Raw genomic sequence first — 10969 nt, 5'->3', positions numbered from 1 at the left:
AGAGAGAATCACCTAAGCCCAAGATCTGGAGGTTGCTGTGAGCTGTGACACTACAGCACTCTGTCAAGGGTGACAAAGTGAGACTCCGTCTCTAAAAAAAATAAAAATAAATTTTGAATAAATTTTAAAAATATTTCAAATTGTATATAAAACCAGCACATTGTATCCCATGATTGCATTAATGTACACAGCTCTGATTTAATAAGGAAAAAAACTCATACACTTCAAATATGTGCAATTTATGATATGTCAATAACACCTCAATAAAGCTATTGAAGGAAGGGCAGCACCCGTGCTCAGTGGGTAGGGTGCCACCCACACACACTGAGGCTGGTGGGCTCGAATCCGGCTCAGGCCAGCTAAAATCAACAATGACAACTACAACAACAACAACAAAAAATAGTTGGACACTGTGGTGGGCACCTTGTAGCCCCAGCTACTTGGGAGGTTGAGGCAAGAGAATCGCTTAAGCCCAAGAGTTGGAGGTTGCTGTGAGCTGTGATGTCATAGCATTCTACTGAGGGCCACATAGTGAGACCTGTCTCAAAAAAAAAAAAATAAAATAAATAAAGCTATTGAAGGAAATAAAATATAAAACAGTGTAGGGAAGTTTAAGAAAATAATTTTTTTTTTTAGACAGAGTTTCTCTGTCACCCTCAGTAGAGCCATGATGTCACAGTCCCCAGGAACCTCAAACTCTTGGGTTTAAGCGATTCTCTTGCCTCAGCCTTCTAAGTAGCTGAGACTACAGGCGCTCACCACAAGGCCCGGCTATTTTTTGTTGTTGTTTTCATTGTTGTTTTTAGCAGGCCCGGGCCAAGTTCAAACCTACCAGCCCTAGTACATGTGGTAGGCACCTTAACCACTGAGTATGGGTGCCAAGGCAGTTTAAGAAAATTTTAAGAGTCAGTTTAATTTATTAGATTTATGAGTTATTCAAGTATCAGGAATTTTTTAAATCAGACAAATAAAAGAAGAATTGAAATAAGTAAACAAAATTGAATATAATTTATAAATGCAAATTAAAATGTTCAAATGAGTTTAATTAAGTTTGTAAATGAGACCAAGTATTAATCAAAGGGCCTCTTGCAAAGTGATTATTATAATTTCCTAGAACCATAAATAGAACAGAATAATTTACAGGCTATACCTAAAAGCTAAACTTAAAAGACTACCCCTGCCAGATGGCTCACACCTATAATCCTATCACTCTGGGAGGCTGAGGTGGGGAGATTGCCTGAACTCAGGAGTTTGAGACCAGCCTGAGGAAGAGAGAGATCCCCTGTCTCTAGAATATAGCTGGGCATTGTGATGGGCACCTATAGTCCTGGCTGCTTGGGAAGTTGAGGTGGGAGGATCCCTTGAGGTTGTTGTAGGCTAGATGCCATGGCACTCTACCCAGGGTGACAGAGTGAGAACTTGTCTCAAAAGAAAAAAAAAAAAAAAAAAAAAAAAAGACTAGTCCTTAAAACAAAGAACTAGATTTTTTAATTTATAATTTTAACAAATTAAAAAAATCAGGCCGGCGAGGTGGCTCATACCTTCAATCCCAGCACTCTGGGAGATGGATTGCCTGAGCTCACAGGTTGGGACCAGCCTGAGCCAGAGTGAGACCGCGCCTCTAAAAATAGCTGGGCGTTGCGGCAGGCGCCTGTAGTCCCAGATACTTGGGAGGCTGAGGCAAGACAATCACTTGAGCCCAAGAGTTTGAGGTTGCTGTGAACTGTGACACCATGGTACTGTATGGAGGGCAACAAAGTAAGACTCTGTCTCAAATAAAAAAAAAAAAAGAAAGAAAATCAATTTTTTTCAACCAAAGTTTAACTTCTGAATAATATTTGCATTTACACAAAAATCCAGGGGTAAGGGTGGCATCAAGAACCCAGACATGCTATTCACCAGTCACCTAAAACTCACCACTGAGTTTGTTTCCTCACTCATAAGAATATGAGAATAAAATATTCCTATTCTTATCACTCAGTAAAGAAAGCTTCTTTACTGCAGTAAAGAATAGAATATTTTCTGGAATATATATATATTTAGAAATATATCTCTGCTCTCTGTTACTATAGATTAGTTTGCATTTTCTAGAATTTTCCATAAATGGAATATGTGTATATATATAGAAATATTTTCTGGAATATATATATATTTTGAGATAAGAGTCTCACTCTGTCACCCTGGGTATAGTGTCAGGGGGTCATAGCTCACAGCACCCTCAAATAACCCTTGGGTTTGAACAATCCTTATGCCTTGGCCTCCCAAGTAGCTGGGAATATAGGCATGCACCACCACACCCGGCCTAGTTTTTCTATATTGTTTTAGTAGACATGGGATTTCACTCTTGCCCAGGCTGGTCTCAAACTCCTGAGCAAAAGCAATATCCCTGGCCTTGGCTTCCCAGAGTGCTAGGATTATAGGTGTGAGCCACCATGCCCAGCCCAGAATAAATAATATTAATGATTTAATATTAGTACATTTCATATTGATAAACAGCATATTAGAGAAAGCAGAGAAGCACAAAGTCATGAGCAGTATGGTCACATTCCATAGTAACTGCAGCTGACAGATATAACAAAGGTGACAACACACATCCTCAGAGACTGAGCATGACTCAGCACAGCCAGATCGTGGAATTCTCCCACAGCCTCAGCCACTGATGTCACATGGGATGTCTGTCAGGAGAACTGCCACAGATGGGGCTTGTCCAATTCCATTCTGCTGCTGGAAAGGTACATCTAACAGTCCCGCCATATCCCTACTCCCACCCTCTCCTCTGCCCTGCAGGCAACAGGGAAGCAGAACAGGGAAAGCTGGAAACTTGAGGTGCTATTGGGAGGAGCTGGAGTTAAGCCTTCGGGCATATACTTAACAAGGACAACAAAAGGCCACATCCACCTCCCCCCAGGATCAAGGGAGAAAGCTAAACAGAGGAGACAAGCCTAGATCCCAGAGCCTAAGTTAGGGTCACTAGCAAAGCCCTGAGGAGTCAACAAGGCCTTAGCAACTGAGAAGGCAAGCAAGCTTTGACATGGAAGGAGGAGGCCCTTCTTGGTGCCTAGTTTTCCCTTCAGATGGATTTGGGGAAAGATATCAATAAAAGATGATAAACTTTAAAACAAAACAAAATCCAGGAGCAGCAACTTGGACTCTGCTAACTAGCCTTCAAACTTCAGTTTCCCCGGGCTCCAAAGACAGGTGATTTGGGGGGAACTTCACCCAACTCCCCCACCCCTCTTTGTTGGAATGTAAGTAAGAGAATTAATATCCAACTCTATCAACCAAGAATAAGAGGACAGAGACAGCAGAGAACAAGGTGCTGGAGATGCGGGGGGCGTAGTCCCTCCCCAGTACGGAGCCATTTCCACCCAATCCTCCATCTGCCTTTACTTGTCAGCTTCTCTGTGCAAACATGCAAACTCAATCATAGAATGGAAAATAGCCACTATTGGCCCAAGTCCTAGAGAGGACTGTGGAAAAATCTCATGAAGGAAATAAATCAGCTCCTGAGTCATAAAAGGTCACCTGGGAAAAATCCCTACACAAAGGGTGAAAAGCCAAGAAAAATCCCCATACCAAGGAATCCCCACTCAACCCTGAACATGACCTCTGACCCCAAGTATCAAAGTCTCCAAGACAGCTAGCTGTGAAATGGGAAGAGGTGTTGGCCTCAAGGGAAAGGCAAGACTAGCAGCTAGCTGCTCTTGCAGCTGGGCAGAGCCAGGACTGGACCATCAGGTGGATCCCAGCCCAGAGGGCTCTGGAATTTAGGCTGAGAGGATGCAACTGGATCTCCAGCAACCTGCAACCAGGGCAGTCCGTGCAGGGGAAACTTTGAAAGCAATAGATTATACAGGGTAGTGCTGCCTGAGCAATATGAGGGAGAAGAAAGGACAGTTAGTTCCATCTTCATCCCCTTGTTATTGTGACTGGCAAAGGCGGCATCATCTTCTAGAAACACATGTCAAGTGCTGGACAGAACCAGCCTCAGCCACCCGCTCTCCTGTTGACTCATGAGTCTTCTCAGAGGTTGCTGGGCCCAGGGATTCTTTCTGTGGGCCCAGAGAAGCCTCACCACCCTCCCTGCCCTGCTTCCTGAGCCACACCCTTCCAGAAGCAAAGCCTCCTGCAGAAGCTGGCCAGCTGCCAAGGGGGCCAGCAGGGAGCCAGATGACACTTTTCTGTGGAAACCAAGAAAAACCAGAAGCAGACCAGGACCACGCTGGCTTTCTTTACTGAGTGAGCTTGAGACCTAACATGCCAAACTGCTGGCATCTGCAGCTCTGGGGAAGACCCCCACGCGTCCCGCTGGCCTCGACTCAGCACAGGACTTACCCTTCGTGTTTGTCAGCTCTCCAGAAGGCAGATGCTATCTAAAGTAAAAGAAAAAAAAAGTGTTATCCTCATTTCTCCATGCACTCCCCAGAGAACCTAGGAGAGGCAAGAACAAAGATTTCATACTTAGAACTATTTCTTTGCTTCCACCTCAAGAGTCTCTGGCCCCCAGGGCTGGGAACACAGGGCTGAGGGTGCCAGATCTTGTTCCAGCCACCTAGGCTTGCACCCAGAGCCACTCACAGCCTGTTTCTTCATCTGTAAAGTGAGAATTACAACAGCACTCATGTCTCAAGGTCCCAAGGAATGCCCAATGAGGTGATACACACAAGGCGCTGGCATCAGGCTTGGCACAGAGGACACCCTCAGACAGTAGCCGGCATGCTTAGTGGGAAGCATTTAAGGAAAACCCTTTTCTGGAACCGTTACACAAGAACAAGAAGTTCTAGAAACTGTTCTACCTGAAGTGCTTTCTCTTCCCGCCCACTCCATCCAGCCTCAGGCCCACTGTCTGGGCACAGATGTCTCTCATCCTGCAGGTGTCACCTCTTCCTTTGAATTCTCAGTCTACTTCATATCTCAGTACAAAATCTGACTAAGGAACAACTTTCCTCCATGACCTGAGATGTGTCTATCTCCTGCCCATTTCCTTAGATCCCTTCCTGAAGAGACACCTACCCACGATAAGGAAGAGCACACCTCGTGCTTAGGCCCACAGAGGCCCACAGCTGGGAGCCTGCACCACTTTGCACAGATAATTTACAGACTGCTTATTTTTGATAGACCACACCTGTCAGACAACTCTAGCCACTGGTCAATAAATAGCAGAATGGAAACATAGGTCAGCAAGCCATGGAAGGGATCAAATCCATGTTCAGAGAAAACTACTCGCCTTGCCAAATGTCGCCAAACTTGCAACTGAATGTCCAGAGCACTGAAATCAATCAAGTGTGTACCAAGCACATGTCTTGCATAAAGAACTACACCATACGCAGGCTCTGCCCCAAAGTGCCAAAAAGCAAGCTGTTGGGGGCTGGCCACCAGAAGAGAAACATGGTTTGACACATGAGAGGCAGTGAAGCAGTCAGCCTGACAGCCCAGGCCATTTCCTAACCAGCTAGGCCAGCTGTTCCTTCTGTCCCATCTGTGTGCATGGCTCATCTGTGAAAGACAATCTAATAGTACCTTTGTGACGGTAGTTGTGATAAAATGAGAACATACATGTACGTAAGGGGCTTGGCAAGTCCCCACCACCATATAGCGAGAGCTCATAAAGCTTAGCTTTTATTACTAACAATAAATCATTATTTATCATCATCATCATTAAAAGGGAAAGTCCAGTCCAACTGAATAGATTGGCCTTTTTTTTTTTTTTTTGAGACAGAATCTCTCTCTGTTGCCCCAGGCTAGAGGGCTATGGCATCAGCCTAGCTTAAAGCAACCTCAAATTCCTGGACTCAAGCGATCCTCCTGCCTCAGTCTACAGGTGGCCACCACAATGCCTGGCTAATTTCTTTTCTATTTTTAGTAGAGTCAGGGTCTTGATTTTGCTCAGGCTGGTCTCAAACTCCTGAGCTCAAAGGACCTACCCACTTCAGATTCCCAAGAGTGCTAGGATCACTGGAGTGAGGGGACTGAGGCACCACGCTCAGCCTGAGATTTGGCATTCTTTTTTTTTTTTTTTTTTTTGAGACAGAGTCTTACTTTGCCACCCTTCGTAGGGTACTGTGACATCATAGCTCACAGCAACCTCAGACTCTTGGACTCAAATGATTCTCTTGCCTCAGCCTCCCAAGTAGCTGGGACTACAGGTGCCTGCCACAACACCCGGCTATTTTTAGAGATGAGGTCTTGCTCTGGCTCAGGCTGGTCTCGAACTAATGAGCTCAGGCAATCCACTCACCTTGGCCTTCCAAGTGCTGAGATTACAGGCGTGAGCCATCATGCCTGGCCAAGATTTGGCATTCTTCTGTTTTGTTTTGTTTTGTTTTGTTTTTTGAGACAGAGCCTCAAGCTATCCCCCTGGGTTGAGTGCCATGGCTTCACAGCTCACAGCAACCTCCAACTCCTGGGCTCAAGCGAGTCTCCCGCCTCAGCCTCCCAAGTAGCTGGGACCACAGGCGCTCGCCACAACGCCGGCTATTTTTTGGTTGCAGCCTTCATTGTTGTTTGGCAGGTCTGGGCTGGATTCGAACCCGCCACCTTAGGTGTATGTGGCTGGTGCCTTAGCCACTTGAGCCACAGGCACCAAGCCGTGAGCCTTTTCTATTAAAATTCTTGGCCATGCATGGTGGCTCATACCTGTAATCCTAGCTCTCTGGGAGGCCAAGATGGGTAGATTGCTTGAGCTTACAGGTTCACAACCAGCCTGAGCCAGAGTGAGACCTCATCTCAAAAAATAAGCAGGCACCTGTAGTCCCAGCTACTTGGGAGGATGAGGCAAGAGAATTGCTTGAGCCCAAGAGTTTGCGGTTCTGTGGGCTAAGACTCCACTGCACTCTACCAAGGGCAACAAAGTAAAACTATGTCTCAAAAAAATAATAAATAAAACTCACCCAAAACATTTATTAGCACCTACTTGTTCCTAGCACTGTTAGGGACTATGAGGACACAGGAAAGAGGGAAAAAGAGAGCTAAGACTTGGAATGAGACATGGGTTGGGTCTGGCATCCAGCCCTCCCGCTGGTCCCAGAGCCTCCATGAGTGGAGTTGGAAGGACAGACACGTGGCATGGCTCCTGAGGCACTGGAAGTGAGACTAGGAGAAAGCAAGGGATGGGGCCAAAAAAGGGCAAGCCACTCATATTGGTACATCAAAGGCAGGAGGGACATACCACAGGCTTCCAGGGAAAACCTTCCCAGGGAAGATCCTGGAAATGAGAATGGGTGCAGAGAGGGGTAGCCAGGCTGCAATGGGCTTCAGCAGTGAGAGAGGAGATGAGGCACAGTGTACCCTGGGGTACAGCGAGGGATCTTTGGATGGCATCTAATTTAATTCAAGAAGCAGATATTGGGGCTGGGCACAGTGGCTCATGCCTATAATCCTAGCACTCTGGGAGGCCAAAAGGGGTGGATAGCTTTTGCTCACAAGTTCAAGATCCCACCTCTACTAAAAATAGAAAAACTGAGGCAAGAAGATCTCTTGAGCCCAATAGTTGGAGGTTGCTGTGAACTAGGATGCCATACCACTCTACCTAGGTCAACAGCTTGAGACTTTTCTTTTTTTTTGAGACAGAGTCTCACTTTGTCGTCCTCTGTAGAGAGCTGAAGCATCACAGCTCACAGCAACTTCCAACTCTTGGGCTTAGGCGACTCTCCTGCCTCAGCCTCCTGAGTAGCTGGGACCACAGGCACCCGCCACGATGCCCAGCTATTTTTTGTTTGCAGTTTGGCCAGGGCCAGATTTGAACCCACCACCCTCGGTACATGGGGCCAGTGCTCTACTCACTGAGCCACAGGCACCGCCCAAGACTTTTTTTTAAGAGACAGAGTCTTACTATGTCACGCTTGGTAGAGTGCTGTGGTATCACAGCTCACAGCAACCTCAAGCTCTTGGGCTTACTCAATTCTCTTGCCTCAGCCTCCCAAGCAGCGGGGACTACAAGTGCCCACCACAATGCCTGGCTATTTTTTGGTTGTAGTTGTCATTGTTGTTTGGCAAGCCCAGGCTCGGTTCCAACCCATCAGCTTCGGTGTATGTGGCTGGTGCCCTGGTCACTGAACTATACAGGCACCAAGCCTGAGACTTTTTTTTTTCCTTTGAGACAAAGAAACAGATACTGAACAACTATAGACAACAAAGTTCCTCCCCAAAGGGCAGTGCTCGGCAGGCATACTGTTGCTTTCAAGGAGCTCACCAGACACGATGGGATACACCCTTATAGCTCTCAGCCTGAGTCTGGGCCCTCAGGCTGTCTTTGGATCCAATCTCACTTCCTCATATTGGCTTTCAGTCACTGACTTATCTGCACCTTGGCAAATATAACTAGTACCCTCACCTGGTTATGTGTTCCTGAGGCCTCTGCTCAGCAACCAACCAAGTCCCTCACACTCAATTACAAAATACTATTTCTCCCAATTTCCCAGTGGCCTCCTTTCACCACCCTCAGCCTTCCTCTTGCAGGTTCCATTTCACAATAAAATTTCTCCATAATAAACTCTTCACCACTCAAATCTAATCACTGCTTCTCCATTGCCAGTGCCTCAAGAAGAGGTTCACAACTCACCTCCTCCAGGAAGGCTTCCCAGATCCATCCCCTTCCAGCCTTGGTGCCAGTCCATTTCTCTTCTCCCTGATTTTAGCATGTGCTTTGCCCTGATTTGTCAGCCTCTCCTGAACTTCCCCTTCCATGTCCTCCAATGCATTGCCCACGTGGGCTCTCTACAAACATCTATGGCATGCTTACTTGCTACTTAGATTTTATTTTTCTCTCTCCGAGTCAGTTTGTCAGCAGTTCTTCAGTGAGGATTAACCTCATCATCCATGTCTTCTCAGCATACAGTTTAGGGTTCTGCACATGGAAGGTGTGCAACAGAACTGATTAAAAGTTCGAGAGTTAACAAGGAGAGTGCACACAGAAAGCTACAAGTGAATAGAAATGCTGAGCACATCCACCCCCAGCACAAGGATCTGCATCTCATATGGGGAAAAGGTGACATGTGGGAGACCAGCCAGGGCTGCCTGTGGCAGTGGGTAAGGAAGCAACAGGGAAGGCACACGGCAAAGACTCCAAGGCTCTAGGTCAGGGGTCCTCAAACTTTTTAAACAGGGGCCCAGTTCACTGTCCCTCAGACCGTTGGAGGGCCAGACTGCTGGCCCCAGGACGAGTAGGCTGCTAAGCAAGACAGGCGGCGGCGGCAAAAACACCAGGCTTGATAAATGTCATCGGCGGCCGCATGTGGCCCACGGGCCATAGTTTGAGGACGCCTGCCTAGGTGCATCTAGCAAATGTTGGTACTTCTCTGAGCTTCATTTTTTTCAGCTGGAGAATGGGGATCGGGAGCCCTGGGCTACCTCTCTCAAAAAATGAAGACATAATCAGATTTTTATGAATGTCAAAGTTGCCTAGACTTAAGGACTTGGCCTAACTCCAATAATTTGTGAGATGAGGAAAGAGCTTTCAGAGGTGAAAGTATACACAGCAAATAACGCTGGGAGGAACCTGCATAGGCAGGTCCACAAATCCGAATCTGTGCCCAGGAGGACGCTTCCAGGATGCATGTTGTAAGCTACTAAAAACTAGAAATAACGGGCTGAGCCCAGCCCCACCTCCTAAGTGAGCGGCCTTGGGCGGATCGCTTTGCCCAGGAGCCTCAAGCTTCGTCATCTGAAGACTGGCACCAAGAAGGCCCCACAGTGTCACTAGGAGGACGTTAGGGAGGCGGAGTGCAGGGGCTGAGAACAGAGAAAAACCTCGCTTTACACGCCGCGTCTTTTTTCTGACTGAGCCACAACCAGTAAGAACTTGGGCTACTTATTCCGACAGACTAGGGTTCAGACCCAAAGTGAGAGCGCGCGAGAAATTTTAGGGGTCCGAGCGTCAATTTCTCCATCTGCAAAATGGGCCCAAGAGCCGGAGTACGGCCGTCGCCAGCCGCCTCCGGGGCGAAACGAGATGGGGCTGCGCCTGTGCGGGAACGATGCTAAAAGCGCTGCGGGGCCGGGTGTTAAGAGCGGGCCGGGGGCGGGTCCGCACCGGCCACCCCCGCGTGAGGGGGAGGGGCGGCGCACGTCGCGTCGCGTCGCGCACCGCCCGCTGCTGTCTCCCCAGCCGTCACTCGCGCAGCCCGCACCGCCTTTGCGCGCGCGACCCTTACATAAGCGTCCCTCGTGGCGGCGCCGGCGCACGTCCACCGGCCCCGACCCGCCGCGGGAAGAGGCAGATGCGCAGCGCCATGTACACTCACCTCGCCGCCGCCGCAGGTCGTCACCGCCGCCTGTATCACCGCTGCCTCCACTGACAGAGAACAGCTGCGGTCTCCGCGCAACCGAACTTGCTGCAGTCTCGGCTCCGCCTCACGGACTTCCTATTGGCCCAAACAGCCCAACCCCTCCTGTTATTGGGCAGAGCCCCACGTCATTCCTCGCTTCCTTGCTCAGGACTCCTCCCTACGCCCGCCTGTCCGTCAAGTTTAAGCCTTGGCGCCCCACGTCAGCTCCGCCCCCCTCTTTCTCGGCGGGCTCTTTGATTGGTAGTGAGCCTGGGGGAGCCCGCCCCTGGAGCACCACCGCCTACTCCCTGGTCTGAGGAGCCTCACGTGGGCTCCGGGACCCCGCCCCTGCCCGCAATAGGCGGAAGTGGCCGAGCTCCGATATGCAGTGATTGGCTGTCGGCTGGGGTGGGGACGTTCGATTCATTCACCCGGTAGCACGTGTCTCCCAAAGCTGCAAGCATAACACATCGCCCAGGGACTCGGGCGTCCCGGCCAGATGCACATATAGTCGAGCGACTGGAGAAGAGGTCGGAGGAAGAGCGTTAGTGAAGGGCAGAAGGAAGAAGGCGCTCGTGCCACACAGGATTACATAACTATGTCCTTTAGCCGCTGCGTGGATGGTGATGGTGATTAGTAGGAGTCTAGTCTCTGTGTGACCTTGGACTGGCAACTTCACTTCTCTGAGTCTCAGTTTCCTAACC

General features: G+C 48.7%; 1 protein-coding gene across 2 annotated transcripts in view; it reads right to left on the bottom strand.

Annotated features, from left to right (window-relative positions):
- The window catches only part of PC (pyruvate carboxylase), a 108938-nt gene extending 98635 nt beyond the window's left edge, over positions 1-10303 (bottom strand). The window contains exons 1-2 of one of the 2 annotated variants that reach the window (XM_012810497.2): positions 10242-10303; positions 4336-4373 (exon numbers count right to left, since the gene is read on the bottom strand). The gene's annotated coding sequence lies outside the window, so the exon portion shown is untranslated. The remainder of the gene's footprint in view (positions 1-4335; positions 4374-10241) is intronic. The other variant, XM_023518289.1, reaches the window with a different exon arrangement.
- Positions 10304-10969: the final 666 nt, after the last annotated feature.

The sequence above is a fragment of the Otolemur garnettii genome, unplaced genomic scaffold (assembly GCF_000181295.1).
Source record: "Otolemur garnettii isolate 467f Iridium unplaced genomic scaffold, OtoGar3 scaffold00134, whole genome shotgun sequence".
NCBI lineage: Eukaryota > Metazoa > Chordata > Mammalia > Primates > Galagidae > Otolemur > Otolemur garnettii.
This window is presented reverse-complemented; position numbering and strand designations above follow the sequence as displayed.